Raw genomic sequence first — 20033 nt, forward strand, 5'->3', positions numbered from 1 at the left:
ACTATGGAATTAAAAACCATTAGAGGTGAATGTATTTAAACTGTGCTTGAGTCACCAAGAAATGATAACTAAATGCTCATATATAAATCTCATCTTTATAGGGATATTTTCTACTGTTTGGGATCCAAATGCTCTTGTGGATTAAAACTGTCACTTTTAAAAACTAATTTCCCCAACCAACATGACATGGATAAAACTTTTCATTCTAAGCAGGTCAAAGGGACTTGCTTTCTTTTATTTATTTTGACAAAGATAAAATTTGAAATGACTTTCTTAGAAATTTTTGAAGCTGAATATAAGTTTTTAGAAAAATATGATGAAGTTCATGTGTGTTTGCATGTGAAACAATAAAATATCTTCCTCCTATTGAGAAAATAAGAGTCCATTTGATTTTCCCTGAGAAGTCTCTGAAAGGCAAGAAGTAGGAAGGGGAGTCAGGGAAGAAAGAGGGTGATGGAGTTTCCCTCCCTCTCCGTCATGTCGGCATGAACTGAGTAATGAGCTCAGGAAGGCGACTGCCTGTTGTCAGTCTTGCCAAGATGAGAAAGGAGAGTGAGAAGAACCTGCTGGAATGGCGGGTACAGCAGAGTTACTGAAACACCCTGTTGTTGCATTTGATGTCTGGGATAAGCCAGATCTAACAGACACTGTCCTCTGGATAACAGAGCTTGTCAGAGAGTGGGAAAAGTTTCTTTCAGCTCTGAGAGTCATTAGTGATACTCCCAGGCTGGGGAGCATTCACGAGCAATGGAGGGATTGATGTTGGTGTTTGTGGTGTATACATGACTCGCTTCCTGTTGGTGCTGGAATTCCTGCCTGATATCAAGGTCCTTAACTGGGTCTCATTATGCTCTCTAAAATGCATAGATTCCACCTGAGTTGCAGAAACTAGTATGCTTCTATAATCTCAGTAAAGTGTCAAGGGTCTGGCCAACAACGGTCAAAACTTAGCTCATCACCTAGTTCCTTAAAGGAATGTGAAGATAATCACTTATTTTTTTTTTTAATTCCCTAAACAACTCTGGCATTTTCAGTTATTTCCCCTAACATTTAACCGTGTCTGGTCTCCTTATTAAGGAAATAGGGTAGGAAGGAAGACTAAATAAACTCCATTCTAAAGGAGGAGATGCCATATTGCTCACTATTTATTACTTAAGTATGACATACACAGAAATGCCTTAATGGTAGTAAAGTTGGAAAGTAGAGGCGAGCTTAAGGGAGAGTGAAGGACTCAAGGCTGATGCTGTTATCTTGTGTCCAGTGCTTGGCTTCTGAGTCACTCTCCTGCCTGAGCTTGGATGTCCTCGTCTGTAAGACAGAACAGAGTAACACTTACTGTGGGGATACTTTTGAAGGAAATGAAACAGCCAAGTAAATATAACTGATAGTATATTTACCCCAAATTTTGTCTTGTTCTCTATTTCATCAGAAAACCTATGTAATCAGATTCCATTCCTAGTTAATAGTCAGCCTTTTATTGGATTGAAATTAGCTTGCTTGATTTTAAACATATTTTCTTTGATTGAGATGGACAGTCTGTCATTATCATCAATAAGTGTTGTAGCAAATCTTTTACTATTTTTCTGTATTTTTAATTCTAACTTCGAAGGGATATGCTGACTATAAGATGAAGTACAATAGTTTTAGTTATAAAAGTTAAATTTGATGAAGACTACTTATTCACTTATTTATTCATGAGAGAGAAATAGAGAGACAATGAGTAATTCAGGGCCTTCAGCCACTGGAAACAAACTCCTGATGGATGCATCACCATGTGCATCTGGCTTACATGGATTCTGGGGAATCAAACCTAGGTCCTTAGGCTTTGCAAGCAAGCATCTTAACATTTAAGCCATGTCTTCAGCCCTGAAAACTTTTTAATAAGGTGACCATAGGACTTTTAAAGCAGGAAGACCCTAAGTGTGAGCTACAGCTATAGGTGCCCAGCATGTCTTCATATTGATCTACTCTTGTGCTGTATTGCCAGGGAAGTTTAGAGTGGCTCAGGCCCTGGCGCCCCCATTCTCTCTCTCTCTCTCTCTCTCTCTCTCTCTCTCTTTCTCTGCCTCTTTCTCTCTCTGTCTGTCTGTCACTCTCAAATAAATAAATAAATAAAAATAAACAATTGTTTTTTAAAGTTCTGCTAATGAATTTGTTTTTCCTATTCTGGTATGTACGTCTGTGTTTATCACATGTGTCTGTATATGCAAGTATGTGTGCACAATTGTACAACATGTGCATAGGGAGTCCAGAGGTCAAGATCTAGTGCCTTTATTAATTGCTTGCCAACTTGTTTTTGCACCTCTTGCTGAGCTCACCATTCAGAGGAGAGCTAAGTGGTAAACCCCAGGGATCCTCCTGTGTCCACTGTCCCAGAGCTGGGATTATCGAGACATGCTGCCATGCCTTCTATGCATGATGGACTATGGACTTCAATGCAGATGCTAAGGGTCAGAACTTAGGTCCACATGCTTATGTGGCAAGCACTTTTTTCACTGAACTATCTCCCTAGCCCTTTTATGAGTTTTTTTTTTTCTTAAGATTATAGCTGAAGCCCAAGAATGTCTTGTTGCAAAGGAAAACATCTTGTGAAAATAGAACTGCATATTAATTAACAGTGTAGATTTAAATGAACTCACTGACTTCATTCACACAACTCTTACTGAGTTATTTCTTCTGTCATTAACAGAAGAGTCAGAGAAATGCTTAATGGCAAAACAGTGTTTCTTTCTGAGGTTTGTACCGTAATGGAGAACTGGCAGTGGGTGTGTAGGGGCATATTCTACAGATAATCTCTTCTTTTGAGAGTTTTCTGGTGATAATATTTACAAATAGCTTATATACAATAGAAATATGATAAGGGAAAACATATTTTGTCCCATAGGTTGGCTTTTAAGTTGCTATAATTATAATTGATGTATAAGTGGATGTAATTATATTACAGACACATTTGGAGATAGTAATGAATTCTTACTAAATGTATCACTTAGTAAGTAAAGAGTACAAGGTTACTAGACAGCTTCCAGTCAGTCTCTAAAATGGTTGGTGGATAAAATTAGAACGCTGAAGAAATTATGAAAGTTATTCATATTATTGGGGAGGACGAAGGCAGTAATAGTTTTAGATCTGTAAGTGGAAGGAAGGGTAAATGCAGTCTGTGCTGCCTGTTCTGAGGGCGTGGGGGAGGGGTGGAAGGAACGCAGCATGAAGTAGTTGTTTCCAACAGAGACGCTTCACAAACCTTGCCTTGCAAAACAAGTGAAGCAAGCCCAGCAAGGCAAGGACGAGGAGGGCGCCAATCAGAGAACTCTTTTACAGAGGAGGCACAGTGCCTCTCTAGAAAGATCTGCAGGAGAGCCTCTTCAGTGCTGTTTCTACAGGCATTGCACGTCCACAGAGACCCCCTTCTCTGGCCCATCGGGAAAATGTGGCTGCAGGGCTCTTAGGCTGCTGGAAGGGCTGGAAATAGCCCCAGATGATGACCCACATGTCTGTGTCTGGGGATACATTCTCAGTTGCTTGTCTGATTTCATCCTGTGACAAATGTCTTCCTTTACAGTGCCTCCCATTCACTGGGGCAGCCGAGTTCTGCACAGAACTACATAAACTACTGTAAGTTAGGGTTCATCCTCCTCTGGCAGCAGGGAGAAATGAAGCTTTGAAAAGTATGTATCTCAAGGGTCACATCTAGCAGGTGCAGGTAGAAATAAGAGTTGAATGGGTGTTTGATTCCAAAGCTCTTTCAGTTATACCCTACTTTCTCTTCTGTGGTATGTGTAAGACAAATTAGCTTTCTGTAAATATTTTCAACAGTAAGAGAAAAACATCCCCTGGAGGATAAGAATAAGCTTGGGAGTCAATCATGAAGGGCCTAACTGCCAAGCCACAAGTGTGGCGGTTTGATTCAGGTGTCCCCCATAAACTTGGGTGTTCTGAATGCTAGGTTCCCAGCTGATGACAATTGGAAATTAAAGCCTCCTGGAGGCAGTGTATTGTTGGGGGTCAGGCTTATGGGTGTTATAGCCAGCTCCCCCTTGCTAGTGTTTGGCACACTCTCCTGTTGCTATTGTCCACCCTATGTTGGCCAGGGGGTGAGGTCCACCCTCTGCTCACGCCATCGTTTTCCCCTGCCATAATGGAGCTTCCCCTCAAGTCTGTAAGGCAAAAATAAATCTTTTTCTCCAAAAAGCTGCTCTTGGTTGGGTGGTTTCTGCCAGCAATGTGAACCTGACTGCAATAACAGGCTTTAGACCAGGTTTGCTTGTACCAGACATGAATTCCCTCCTATGGAGTAGTGTCTAAAACCCAGTAAGAAAGTGGCTGCTTATCCCAGTATAAGTCATTCTACCAGTGGGCATGTGTTGCCTGGCAGGTTAGTTTTGGAGCACACAAGGTCCACAGCTAGTTGAGACCATTAATGTTTTTTCTCCCCCAACAGTCTGCATGGCACCCACCAAAGAATATAAGAGCCTTCCAGCTCAGTTCCAGGTTGATTTCTCTACTCTGCAGTGAGAATGTGTGGCATCTTTAGCAGCATGTACTTACTATCTACTTTTGGTAGGTAACCAAGAGCATTGGGAAGAGCCTTCATGGTTTTAGGAATATTTGGTGCCTCCCTGAGCAACAACTCGCTGGGAAGTAACTCATCCTTGGCATCAAGATTTTAGATTAATACCTTGTTGCCTTTGGGAGCAGATTTACTGATCCATGTGTGGTACCTTTGTTTGAACTCTTTTTAAATAAATTTATAGTTGCCATTAGCTTATAAAGAGGTAGGTTTCTATTTGGCTTTTTTAAAATATATATATACTGAATTTTGCTTAACTTATCCTCAACTCTCCTCTCTTCCATACCTGCTTCCTTTTTCTCCCACTATTTCCCACTTCTGCTTTCATATCACATGTGTTCTACTACCCCCCAAAGTAAACCCCTTTTCCCCACATCTCACCTGTGCCCTTGCCTAGCCTCCTAGACCCTGCAGCTTATGGCAAGCCTTCTTTCTCTTGTTTTATGTGATCTTCACTGTAGACTCTTTCATGACTCTTGTTACATTGAGTTGTAGTCATGTTGATAATGACATATTTATGCTTCAGGGTGGTTATGACCATGAAATACATTGATCACAATGGAGTAGAATGAAGTGGAAGGAGAACACTAAGGGAGAGATAGTATTTAGAAGCCTGTAATAGCCACAGAATTGATTGGAGATGGACCTGAGCAATCTCCACACAAATCAAGGGAGGAGATTCTCAAGAGTTATTGATGGGTTAGATGCTAGACATCACTGGACCCATGTAATTGAGGGGAACGGAGGGTGAAAGGAAGAGAGAAGGGGACCAATGAGATTCGGATTGCTTTGAATCCAGCTGTGTCTCAGTAGCATTAAGCCCATGTAGGACAGCCAGAGGACTGACCTAGAAGACAGGTGAGCATTTGCTTTTTCTCTGAAACATATGCTTTTACACTTATTTTAATACTGTTATAAATGTGTACATTTCCATTCCCAAGTGAATATTTACTTCTCTGTATTATAATACTAACACTGAGAACTTTGTGCTCCTTAGAGAAATTTCTCCTGTAAACTGATGGCATGTCATATTATAATGTTATTATTATATTTTACTCTGGATTTATGTGCCTTAATAAACCACATGAGCATTTATTCCATATTTACTATATAAAATGCCAAATTACGTATTCTATTAGATGAAATATTAAAATTGAGAGTACCCAGAAAAGTGCAGAATTTAGTCACATAATTTAAAAAAGACATTGCCTTCCAGTACAATGTCCTAGTGGGTATCTTATACTCTATTTATCTCCAGAAACTGAATTGTTTTGACAGCTGTATGCACAAGTGAGTTCTGCAATGTTTCTGTTTAAATTAAAGCTTTCATACATTGTCTCCTTCAAACTGGACAATAAGTTCACTTCCAAATTAATCCCTCATGCCAAAGCATGTTAATCTGTGGGGCTGGCCAACTTAGAAGTATTTTTGTTTTGTAATAAAAACAGACATAATATTAACCTACCAAACTGAATCCAAGTCCTCCATTTTCTTTACACAGCATTTTTTGGAAGTGCCTTGAAGTCCTTTATCTGCTCCTACCGTATACTGTGGTATATAGTATATAGGAGAAAAAACACCAGCCCACACTGGGGAGCCCTGAAGGAGTGGGCCAACAGAGCCCATTAGGGGACCTCAGCATCACCAGGACCCTGTGGATAGCCTTCAGGAAGGGCACCCAGGACCAAAGTAGAGTCCAGGATGGAACTGGCATGGAGTCAGAGAGAGCCAAGGATATTAGCTTCCCTCCAAATGGGAGGTTTATTTAGGATACACAGTAAATTAAGAGATTTGGCTTAGTATTTAGCTTTGAGGGGTAGAGAAAGGCAAATCTTTCTTAGCACCCTTCTTCTACCCTCTAATCTCTTCAGAGCACACAAGAAATAGAGCAAGCAATCACTCTGGTACAAGACCACGCCCATCCCTTAGACCTGGCCATTTCAGAGGAGGACACTTGAGAAATATCACTCACAACCCATGGGGAATGTGTATGAAATGGGATTTTTATGACTCATGCAGCGATATTTTACATGGTGGCAGCCAGCTCTCTTCAAATTCAGCATCTTAACAATATCATGTGTTCAAGCAAAGTCTAGATCACATATAGTCTGAGACGTGTAGACCTCGTGAGAAATGAAAAAAGCATCTACTTGGCTTAAAATTTGTATCAGGGCAAAGATTGTAAGAGAATAAAGAGCTATGATCTATTTAAGTTAGTTCAGTCAAAGTCCTACCAGTTGTTTGCTGATGAGACTCATCATATAAGTCTTCATAATGGCTCACTTCCAGACTCCACAGTGTTCGTTGGCCACCTGTGGCCCTGCAGAGACACCTGGGCATTAAGTCTTCTTCCAGGTATCATGTGTGGACATTTTTAAGGAATCATCTTCAGACAGGCCTCCACATATCCTACTGGAAGCCTGTTCAGGTACAAGCTATGGAAAGTCTAAGGTTGTTCAGTACCTGTGGTTTCTATATAAGCAGCTGAGCAACCATTTCTCTCCAGGTATGCTTTTATCTTCTCATGATCAAGTTGAACTCATTTTCACAGTTCTCCAGTGTGTCGGGGAAAACAAGACCATTTGTATCCTATCGTATGTAGGCTCTTGGTCACTTCTCTTCCTAGTGTTATGATTCTGAGATACAAGACTAGTTACAGCTTACAAAAGCTTAAGAAATTGTGTCTTAAATTTGCTGGGTTACTAGACATGGGGATTATTCTTGTCTGCACTGTTTACCCTTGGTGTAGGTTCTCTCACCCTTAGTGGCTCACTTCATTGAAAACATGAAGCTGCCCATTTGCTAGTTACAACCCACTTGCACTTGTTTCTCTCTTTGTTCATTGTTTTTCCACCTTTCTTGATGATCTTGGTTAAGACTGACCATGTAGAACCTAGTAAGAGTCAGAAACAAAGAAAGTGCTATAGCAGCCCAGTCAGACAGGTCCACTTCAAATAGACTGTGGGCTTCTGTCTTCACTCATTTTCTTTCTGTTCTTATTTCTTCATCTTTTATCCTATAAGTAGAAAGGAGGGAAGAAAAGCAACTGAAAATGAACCATGTATGTCTATCTTTTACCTTCACAAGTAACTGCTTGATTTCTTAATATAGGAGATAGATAGTCCATAGAATGTGCCTTGTGTGTACTGAGATGATAGATGATTATTAACTTTTGCCAGGCCAGAAGTGAGGAGGTTTTCATTTTACTAAGTCTTTCCTTATTTTCTCTTGCCCAAGAACCGACCAACTTTAACTGTAAGTATGCATCAACCTAAGCATTCTTAAGCGCTAATAGCTGGACGATGGCAAACACCAAAGGTGAGAATACACAAGTGTATGTGTGTGTTTAAGAAACTGAAGGTTGATACTCTCTTCCTCATCCTTCCCATCTCCCCAAATACCATCATCTTGTTCGGTAATGTAAACTCTCCAATATGACATGCACTTCCAGAGTGCTGAGCATGGTCTCTTCGTGTATCATTCCCTATGAGCAACAGGTCATGCCACATTTTCCTTGGTCACAGCATGGGGAAAATTGGCACTTTGTAGTCCAGTCCTGCACCTGGATATCTGCTGGTACAGAAACTCTGTTCAGCCTGACTCCTTAAAGGAAGGGGTATTCTCTCTCCCAAGGGAGAGCTGGAGTGTAGTGATACTCAGTTTCCGTCTGTACCTGAAGAAACCAAGAAAACAGCATGGACAAAGTCATGTCATAGACAAAAAACATCTGCTCTGGTAGAAGAGGGTTCCAACACTGTTTGCCTAGTAGTCATTCCACTGAGACTCCTGACTTTAGGAATGACATCTAGCTATTTATATTGATATGGAAATTATAAATTCAGAGGACCTGACTAGCCTACTTTGTGCAGAGTTGAATCTGAGTGTCAATGGAGCAGAAGTATTCTTTGCATACTTTCAGGAGTGTTGGTCAACCACATGGACACTCAGAGCCATGTGGTAGTCCCCAAAATTTGAGAATTTGTCTGGATTCACATAAAATGGATGATGCAAAAACACTTTTCCAGTGCAGTTTTCTCCCTTCTTCCTTCATATTATATACACTTTGATTCATTTTACGATTACACTCAACATATGCTAATATGGGCAGTCTTCAGGAGAAACAAAATTCTAGTGAACACAAGGATGGTGCCTGTCATCTTAATAGGCAGATCCTTATTTTCTTGGTTTGATTCACATGGGCCTGGAGCCCAAGTCCTCTAAGAATAGAAAAAAATAGAGGAAGCATTTATTTTGACTCACAGTTTCAGAGAGATTTTGTCCATTATGACCAGGAAGGCGTGGCAGCATGACTGTGTGTGTGGCAGAGGTAGTATAGCATCTTGGTGGGCCCAGAAGAACACATCATGGGACCAGGACCCGAGGTGAGTCTAACTTTTGGAGGCCTGCCTCTTGTGTTTTGCCTGAACAACACTTCATAAAAGTTCCATAGCCTCCAGAAATAGTTCACCAGCTGAGAAGCAAGTATATAGAACATGAGCCAGTGGGGGATATTTCAGATGCAGTCCACAAGAGTGAATCTTAAGTGCTCTGTTTCTTGTATTTTAGCTTCTTTATTAAAAATATATGTGCAAGTGTAGGGGCGATGACGCATCTGGTTAGATCAATCTGTGGTGCTGCTGGGTGAGGAGCTGGTTTAAGTTCTTCACACATACAACTTCTTATTAGGAAAGATATACGCAACACCTTCATTTGGCCCTGTCAAGACCGTTTGATGGGCACCAAATGCACAAATAAGAAAGAAAAACAAAAAAATGCCAACAACTAGTTGGAAATTGACAAGTGATGTTCGAGCCCCAAGCACCCAGCCACAGTAGCCATTCAGAACTGCCCGTGCTTAAGCAGTGACCGCATTCTGACCCTGAGCTCCTCATCCCTTGTGGTCACTCTTGTAGGCTTGAGACCATGAGCATGTAGTAATTTTCTCCAGGCCATCCTATATTATTAATGTGTTCTCTCCATTGTCATCAGAAACAGAAGACATATAATGTGGATATTAAAATTCTTCAAGCGCTTTCTATAAAGGAGGTGTCTTATGTAGCCTGTCTTCAATTTCTCATAATCTTTTTTTCTAAGATCTCACTAAGAATTCTTAATGCACCAAACTGGACATATTGTACATTTCAGCTTCTAGAGATTTTATTTTTTTTTTAAAAAAATAACCAATTCCTAACATTAGAAGAGAAAATTCTTGGAATATTGGGTAATGTTCAGAGAAAATCAGAAATGTCACATATTACATCAGCTAAGTGCTATGTTTTTACATAAATCAGGAAACAAACTGTCTAAGAAATATGGTTTATTTATTAAATAAACACAGAAGACAATTTTACTTATAGATTCATAGATTGCCAACTTCTAAAAAATACTTTATGTATTTATTAGAGAGAGAGAGACAGATAGAGAAAGAATGGACTATGTAAACGAACTCCAGACACATGCACCACCTTGTGCATCTGGCTTTATGTGAGGACTGGGGAATTAAATCTGGATCGTTTGGCTTTGCAGGCAAGTGCATTAACCACTGAACCATTTCTCCAGCCCAGGTTATCAACTTTTTAAATGACTGGGTCTTCTCCTAACCAAAATTTTCTTTTAAAAAATCTGAGCTTGCAATGAAATTCAATTATAAAGATTAGCTGCAGTTACACATGATTTATCCACTTAAGCTATTGTGTTGAAAAAATACAGAATTATAGTTATTGAAGTCTCATTAGTTATCACTAGGTAAATGGACTTGCACATGATTAGGTTTGTCTCACAAAGATCTATCAGTTAGGTCAGTACTAGAAAAGGGAATTGACCCTACTTTCTCCTGACAAAACCCTCCCAATTGGGATGCATTATCACCAATCATTTCCTACTCATCAATTGGTTAGAAGCTAAATAAGCAAAATTAACACATCTAGAGAATCTTTAGTATAACACCTTCAATCTTTTTCTGAGCTCAGATCTCTTGCTTCTTTTTAAAATTATTCTTTAAAACAGTGAGGTGAAGAAAAACCATGGGCTTCGTTGTCAGCTGGATTACATTTCAGATTCACTTTCAAAGCCTCTTTGAATATGACTTTTGTCCTTATAAATTGGAGATAATAATATCTTCCAGTGCTGTTGTGAGTATAAAATGCTCAGCATATGTGAGCACTCCTGCCCTGGGAATGTAGCACAGTGGGCACTCAATAAATGAGAGTGCCCAGGAGTCCACAGGGGCGGATTTCTGGGATGTTTACTGATGCCTCTGGGCGAGAGGCTTGCATGCAAATAGGCAATTAAGAAATAATGAACTGCTTGCAGAGTCACAGGCACTTGGCACTGACTCCAGCCAAACCTTTAGCCAAAGATTTTCACTGGCCACAAAGGGATAGGAATCTGTCATCCTAATGTTCTTTCATATCTGTACAGGGCCAATGAACTCTAGAATGAAAAAGTAGACAACAGAATGGACATCAGGCTAGAAAACAAATCAAGGAAGCCAGAGTGTGCTTTGGGACGGTGGCCAGAGGAATGGGAACCTTCCAGCACTTTCCCAAGCTGCCAGTGTTTGAAGAGAGGGCATCTAACTACAACTTGGACTTCCTGAAGTGCTTCTTATAATACAATGACTACTGTCAAGAAAATATTGCACCAACATTAACTCAAACCTTTACTGTCTCCCCATCAAGGATGTTATATAAAATGGTAGAACTTCTGGAGCCTAGCTTAGAGAAGAAGGAAGGGATGGACTTCAAGTCGGGAAGAGGAAGAAACGGTAGCCACACACTGTTAGCTCATGTGTTGGTAAGACAGAGCTGATGGCATAGCAAAAATCAAGCTTAGTTTAAGCTGGTGTGGTTGTCTGTACCTTTAATCCTAGCACTCTGGAGGAAGAGGTAGAGGATCTGTGAGTACAAGCCCAAAAGAGATTACATAATGAATTACAGGTCAGCCAGGGCTAGATCGAGACCCTTCCTCAAAAATATTAAAAATTTTTAATTTTTAATTTTAGGACAGTCGGCAGTATGTGAAGCACTGTTATGCAGTGGATGCTACCAAAAAGAATAGTTAAGGTTTTGTTCAACAGTAACTATATACCAGATACCACAATAATTGTGACATTTTGTTTGGTGTTCCAAACAAACCTCAGAGCTAGGTAATATTCTCATATTTCTAAGTGAGGAAGCTGATCTTGAAAAGCTCAATAACTCACACTTAAAGTCACCCCATTAGTAGGAGGGCTAGACTTGGAACCCCACCATTTTAATCCTGCAGTGTAGCTGTATTATTGACTCTCAGATGAGTTCCGAATATGGTTGCCAGGGAGAATTTGCACTGCTGTGAGTTGGGCCATGAGTCACCAAAGGAGAGCATAGCACCTGGCTACTGCATGGCTTTCTAAAGATGGTTGTTCCTGTTACCTGCTGGAGGTCGGTTTGTTAAATGAGCATTTGGGTTTAGGCCCAGAGCTGAACTGCTAGAAGCAATGCATGATTGCTTAGCAGGGTCCCCTCTCCTTTGAATGGTTCTCAGGAAGTACCATGACTCTTCTAGGAGAAAAGGTTGAACAAATGGGTTGAAAGAATGCCAAAGTATTATCTTGGCTTGGGCATTAAACAAGCCCTCTTTGTAGGGTGGCCTTGTGTCTTGACTGGCCTTGGCGTGCATCAGGATGTCTGATGCATAGTGGTAGCCGTCAGATCAGAGGCAGTAGCATTCTGGAGGGAATCCCATCTACAGAAGGCACCTGTGGGCTCGTGGGTTCCAAGTGACTTGCTCCATGCCCCAAACCCTTTGCTCAACAATACCCAGCAGCCAAGCTGCTGGCTCTCCAGTATCATTCACTAAACTCTTTCCAAAGGCAAAGAAGTCCGACAGGACTTTGTGAACCATTACTAATCCAAACAGCTACTGCTGGTATGCCAGGACATGTAGCGTCCACTCTGGAAATGCTGAGAGCTCAGTCAGTTACTGTAGGTACACTCCTTTACATTGGCTTGGGTAGGTGGGCAGGAAACACCACATGGAATAAATCTTACGGGTTTCACTTTGACTCTGACATCTGCTGTGTTTGCTTTCTCCAAGAATTCTGTATAAATTTACTTGCCTTGCCCTGCTGTACAAATTAAGAAGCCATTATGCTATGCTAATGAGATAAATACTACTTTACTGGAGAATTATATAATTTGGAGAACTCAGACCTCAAATAAAAAAATAATACTAAGAGAAAATTGGAAATATATATATATATATATATATATATATACACACACACACATACATACATACTTACATATATAGTGTGTGTGTGTATATATATATAAATATATATATATAAATATATATATATTATATATAAATCTTTGGTTTCTTGGTCTAGGGTCTTTTCCATTTGTATTTAGTTAGCTTTTTATTAAAATACTGTGCCATGTTTTCCCCCATCATGTTGAATAAAGAAAGGAAAAAAGCCTCAATTTGAAAAGGTCAACAAGCTTCATCTTCAGGGAAGGGAACATCCAAACATGCCAGGTGAACTTCCCTTGTCACAGAGGTCATTACTGACAGCAGGTGGACGCCACACACAGGAACGAGACTCAATCAGAGCCAAAGACTGGCTGAAAGAAAATAAGTAATGAGGAAATGCTCCAAATCCCGTGAAATTTGTTTAGCTTTCTATATGATAAGCGAGCCTTAATAGAATACCTATCTTTTTGTTCTTTCTTTCCCAAGATTTACAACTCAGAATGAAAAGGTAGTCATTTGATGACAAAGAGAGAAGCTATGTTTATTCTTTCTGTCAGTCAAGGCAGGGTGAATAGCCAAGGGAACCTGCAGCTCAGTGAATAGCCCAACATCGGTTGACCTAAATAACAGGACATTATTTTCCCACACAGCAGCATGTCTTGAGAGGCAGTTTTGCCAGGTTTAAACAGCACAATGGGATAAGTAAGCTTTGCCATCCTTACTGTTTCCCATTCAGGATAGTCAGAGGCGTTATAGAAGAGCTGCTTTTCATTACGATGAGAGAGAGGACAGTTGACCTAGAAATTCAGCTCATGGTTGATGGTTCTCATTCCTGAGTGGTGACTTTCTCCACTGTTCTCTGCCTTGGCCGTGTATGTGTGTGTGTGTGTGTGTGTGTGTGCAAGAGAGGGAATTAGATACGGTTAAATTATATACCCATTAGGCTGTTACTCTTTCTTTGAAATAAGTATATTCACTAATTTTGCTTCATGGAAAAGGAAACTCATCCCCCCTTAAAAATAAAACATTTTAAAATCTTCCATTTGTTTATTTGCACATGTGTGGATATGGGTGTATTCCCAGTTTACAGGGGTGGCTTGGGAATTGAACCCAGGATGGAAGCGTTTTCAAGCAAGTACTTTTAACTGGTGAGCCATCTTCCCAGCCTAGTAACCCTTTAACTGAATTGTCTTTACAAAATGGTGAACTGGATAAGTGTTTAAGTTTTTTAATACATACAGTTTTATTGCTCACACAAATTACCTAATGATCCAAATACTTTAGAAAGGCAATAGATAATTAAAGAGGAGTCACAGCTATTATTTAAGGGTAAGTTTCTGATGCTGTTATGTTTTGATCATCCAAAAATTTACTTAAGTGGAAATTTATTTCCTATAACCTATTTTTTCCTTCTCTGTGACAGGGTAGCACCACTATCTTTCTGTGACTAACTCTGTCTTCTAGTTGTGTTCTCTTGACCATGGATATAATTTCATGGGATTTGCCAATTAAATAGAAATATAGCAATATAAGACTACATTTAAAAAGTTTTTCATTTAGTTTTTTATAATGTATGCATTCAAATTAGCTGTTGAAATTAAATTAAGAGAAATAAAAGATGATAGGATTAATTGTCCTACTATGTCACCCTTGTACCTGGCAAGTTTATCTAAGAGTGGTTTGATGTCTTTTCAAAATGAAGAAAACAGAAAGAAATATAAATTCTTAATGGGCTTCTAGGTGCTCATGTCCATGAAGCCAGGACCCCAGTGCCACAGAGGAACCATGAGTCTATTGCCAGGCATTATTGGTTCCAGTCAGAAATCAGCCTGCATTTAGATTTTGATTCCCCAGTACCTATGTAAAGCCAGATGCACAAAGTGACGCATATGACTAGTGTTCCTTTGCAGTGCTGGAGGCCCTGACCTGCTCATGTATTCTCAATCTCATGCATCTCTCCATACAAACAAACAAACAGACAAACAAACAAACAAATAAATGAATATTTTAGAAAAAGGAACAACAGTTTAGCCTTATTATTTTAAGCATAATAATAAATTCCATTTGGATTTAAAATATAAACAAATTCACCATGTCTTTCTAATCTTGTACAATAATAAAATGGAGAAAATGATGTGTTCATTACCATCAGAGGAAAAGAATAATATGAAAAATCTCAACAATGATCAATTTTTAAATGAGACACACAATAGCTACATATAGAAAGAGTATTAAGACTAGGGTAATTTTTAAGTTATAAAAACTATTTGAGGGGCTGCAGAGGTGGCTTAGAGGTTAAGACATTTTCCTGCTTAAGCCTAAGGATCCATGTTTGATTCTCCAGGACCCACGTAAACTAGATGCACAAGGTGGCACATGTGTCTGGAGTTCATTTGCAGTGGCTGGAGACCCTTGTGCACCCATTCTCTCTCCCTCTCTCTCTGCCTCTTTCTCTCTCTCAAATAAATGAATAAATAAAATATATTTTAAAATCTTTTTATAGGAGATTGAGTAAAAACAGGAAGGTACCTAATGTTCTCTGGCTGCTGTGCATTACATTTTTGCATCTGTACACACATGTACATCTATTACACACACATTACATTACATATAATCTATAAGCACCGACATATGCATACTCAAAAACAAAAAAAAAAAGGAAATGCTTTAATTTGTTTGACTGGCATCACATATGGACTAGATTTAATGGGAAAGTGGTTTCTCACACAATGTTGGTGGAAATACAGCCATGAATGCTCATTTGGAGTGCCTTTGAAATTACACATCAAAATTTTGTTTGCAGATATTTCGATAATACTTTTATGTATACATAGCTATCTTGTGGAAATGCTTAAGTTTGCATTGCTACAGTGCAATGCTACTATCTATTTTCTCAGTGGACATTTATTAAGAGTCCATTATATGAAAATAGCAAACACTTAAACAATAATGTGTGGACAGGTTCATTCCAGAGAGTGATGGGTGCTAAGATGAAATAAACCAAAATGACATAATAGCAGTCAACCAAGGATAAATTAGATTATGAATTAGTAGCTATAGAAAGATGGCACCAAGGATGTGGTCCGTGAACTGAGAAGTGAGAGAACAGGAGGGGTCATCGTGTTGAGGTCTTGAGATGTGAGGTACTCCACACAGACCAGACACAGGAAGATGCAGTCCAGGTGCAGAAAGAAGGTGGGTGGGACGCAGAAAAAGCAGAAGAAATCACACAGGAAGATGGAAGCCAAGTATCTTAGAGCCAGTGGGCTGCAGGGAAGAACTTGATATTTAAATGTATCATTTTATCTTTGAAACAGTGAAAATTTAGGAAAAAAATATAACAACAGTCTCATGAGTGTCTAGTTAAATAAGTTATTTAAATATAGTCATCTTGTACCCTGGTGTGGTGGCAGGGATCTATAATCCTAGCACTTGGGAATTTGAGGCAGAGGGATTGCAAGTTTAAAGGCTAGCCTAGGCTAAATAAACAGACTCTGTCTTGAAAAAACTGTGTACCTTTGACTTTTTAATTCCTATAGTTAATTCATCCACTTTAATATTCATGATCATTAAAAAGAAAATGCTTGGGAATAATGATAATCAACTTTCAGGTCCTTCAGGTTCCAGGACCTTTAGCGATATCAAATTCTTTGTGTCCTGAGGTCCCTTAGGTAACATGGTTCAGTACTGACATATAACCTGTGTACTTCATCCTGTACGTGTGAAATCACCTCTAGGCTATTGTAATAGCTACTGCATGTACAAGCTATGGAATAATTGTTATGTTTAGGAACTCATAACTTTTTTTAAAGCCTGAATATGTTCTTATGAGATGCAACTTTTTCCTCCTGAATATTTTCCATGCAAAAGGTTAAATGTGTTCAGGTTGGACACAAGGTCAGGTTGCAGTCAAAGACAGTCTTGTTCCTGGGAAAGAAAAGAGATTTATGTTTTTTTGTAAATAAGGTTTGCACATTAAAATGTTTTTATTTATCAATTTTTACCTGTGCGTGGCAGGCTGGGGCCTGATGTTTGCATCTGGCGTTATGTGGATGCCGGGGAATCAAACCAGGGCTGGTAGGCTTTGCAAACACATGTCTTTAACTGTTGAGCAATCTCCCCAGGCCAAGAGACTTATATTCTAAGAAATACCTTAATGCTTGTGTTTTCTTAAACCTTAGCTGACTTGCCTGAGTGCAAGTGGGGAACAATCATTAGGTTGCATTCTGCTTGGGGAGAACAAATTACCATCAAGCCATTTGTTGGCTTTTCACATAAATGTCTTTATTTCTGAACTCTGGCTCATTTTGGAATTTCTGCCTTTCCTGTCTCTCCTTTACCTCCTTCATCTTCCCCAATGTCTGTCACGTGGGCATTTTTGGTATGACTCTCAGAACACATCAGAGAGGACCCAATTCCTTGCATGTTAACCTAACCCTTTAAAGGTCGCTCTGCAGCCAGTGTGAGCTTTCACGATAAGGCCCTCTGAGTGAGGCTTGAGGCTTTCTTGTCTGAGTATTTTGAGAGCCAACTTTGATGTCTTAAGCCCCTTTTCTTCTCCAACTTACAAAGACGATGAATTTTTTTTTCAAATATTTGAGAATATTTTACTACTACTGATTCACAGTCATAAGGAATAATCTCTGAATTGCTTCTGTTTGAACATCACTGTGGATTTGGAACAGAAAGCTTTCCTATTTTAAACCTATGCCAACTCATGAAAATTTGAATTAAGAACATCTTCCAATTGAAAGGTCAGTGTATAAAAACTGTAAACACAATAGTACTGTGGTTTTATATAGCAACTTTAGCAAAAAAAAACTCATCACGATTGTTTTTGGACACACTGTCAGTTGCACACATTCCTGAATCATGGCATTAGATACCTGTGTGCACAGTCCAGTTAGGTCTGGGATTGGATTCAATGTTAGCCTGTGTACAAAGCCCCAGGTGAGCCTCCTACTTCCACCACCTACTGGAAGGAGACTCATGATAGCTTGTGTCACAGAGGAGCCAATGAAGTCCAAAGTGCTTGCAGGAGCTGCTCCTGAACAACAGTATATTTGCCTCAGTCCCTCTTGTGCCCAGTACCTTGGGAATGAGGCAGTGGGCACAGGTCACGCATGTGCCCTACTACCCAGAATGCTTTTTTCTCCAGCTATTCCTGAGTAGGCATGTTGGAGAGAGCAAACAATTTGAATACAACAGTACCCCATCCTACAGCGCTCTCTCAATGTTGTCAGTGTTATCCAAATTAATGCCATGCATCTGAAAGAATGTCTAGCCTAAGAAGAAAAGGGAAATTGAAAAAATTCAATTTTAATTCAGGTATGATTATATCACAATTATTTTAAAGGACACTTATTTATGGTCATTAAACTTCTCCTATATGCTCTGTGATTGCTTTGTTAAAGGTAATATATATTTTAGTTATAGCATTATATTTTTTTATGTTAAAGACAGCTAAATTCTAAAATTTGTAGGATGTAACTGTTTTTGCATGTGTATATATGTGTGATTTGTATGGAGGCCAGAGATTAATGTTTGTGTCTTCCTCAGTTACTCTGTACTGTATTTTGGGACATGGTCTCTCACTGATCATAGAGCTCATCAATTAGGCTTTCTAGCTGGCCAGAAAGCCCCAGGAATCCTATTGTCTGGCCTTCCCATACTGTGAAAGCAAGTGTGTATTGTATTCCTATCTTTTGATGTGGGTGCTGGGGATCTAAGCTCAGGTCCTCATGCTTATACAACAAACACTTCACTGACTGAGCCATCTCTCCAGTCCCTGGAGGATGCACCTTTCATAGAATGTCTTCTGTGATGTGGTGAAATGGGGAAAGAAAACATCCTGGAGATGATTTGCTTTCTTATAAATTAAATGTAGACATACTGAGCCAGCTAATAAATTGCTAGCGTGTTGTCTGAGGCTTCGTCACTCTCTAGTGCATCCTAATGCCACAAACAAAATCCTTTGGACACTTTGCATTCTTTTTGCTCCAAATAGGATAAAGACAGAGACATAGACAGAGATTAACCTTTATTTCCTATCTATTTTGTGCCTGGTGCCATGCATAAACATTGTGAAGAAACATAAGTGAGAGCTTACTCCAATAATGAGAATGGAAAGATTATGTGGTATTTTATCACACAGGAGGGCTAGAAAGGAGATTTTTGCTATAACATTTTCAAGAAAAATACCTCTTAATATTTTTCTTTAATATTTATTTATTTATGTGAGAGAGAGAGTCAGATAGAATGAGCATGCCAGGGCCTCCTATCTGCTGCAAATGAGCTCCAGACACATGTACCACTTTGTGCATCTGGGTTACATGGGTACTGGGAATCAAACCTGGGTCCTTAGGCTTCACAGGCTTAATCACTTAGCTATCTTTCCAGCCCTTTAGATTTTTTGAAATGCTATAAAAGAATGAAGTTGCAATGTGTTCTGTGGTGTGTTTGTTCTGCAGGATACTGGTAGTTGCTATGAAGAGAGGATGTCAAAGTGCAGCAACCCTATCAACACCTAAACACAGGTTTTCCTTCTAGGATGTTCCCAGTTCCCTTAATAGACTAATGTCTGTGGTCCAGATAATAACCAATGCCACTTAAACCCACCTGACCCATGTTGACCTCTTCAACATCATTTTTCCTCAGAGCACATAAGGGATGAGTGTGGACGTGTCTTAGGAAGTAGCATTAGATACCACATTGTCAGGAAATAGGGTCATTTGTGACCATGGTTTTTAATTTTAAAAAGCATACTTAGTTACAACAAAAGGCAGATAATTAAACTTATAGTTGTGTTTTGTTTTTAGACAATACTGAGATTTCACTTAGGAAATACCTCTTATAGTGAAAAGATTATTGTTTAGAAGTCAGGTGATTAGATTCCCTTGTAATTCCATCAATAAAGACCATGGACCAAATTATTTAGCATCCATGGGTATTTCCAGTTCTATAAAATGAATTCATCATGTTAGGACTATCAAATGTCCCATTTCATCCTGACTTAGTCAAACTATCTGTAAGATTGTAGAGCTAAATAAGTGGTGTAATGGCCTCAGACTTTGTAGATAACCTATATATCTATTTATATTATTTATAGATAAACTTTGTAGAGGACTTATCCAGTCAAGTGATGAACATTTCTTGAGTGATTTGCATTTACCTTGTGTAATTCCTCCATAACGCATGCATGTGTTCCTTGTGTGGGGCAAATGGGGTGGAG

At 39.3% G+C, this 20033-nt stretch overlaps 1 protein-coding gene across 4 annotated transcripts in view; it reads left to right on the top strand.

The window, feature by feature from the left end:
- Nucleotides 1-20033, top strand: part of Prkn (parkin RBR E3 ubiquitin protein ligase) — a 1150905-nt gene that overhangs the window by 254220 nt on the left and 876652 nt on the right. The gene's annotated exons all lie outside the window — the stretch shown is intronic.

This window comes from Jaculus jaculus, chromosome 9 (genome assembly GCF_020740685.1).
Source record: "Jaculus jaculus isolate mJacJac1 chromosome 9, mJacJac1.mat.Y.cur, whole genome shotgun sequence".
NCBI classification, from domain to species: domain Eukaryota; kingdom Metazoa; phylum Chordata; class Mammalia; order Rodentia; family Dipodidae; genus Jaculus; species Jaculus jaculus.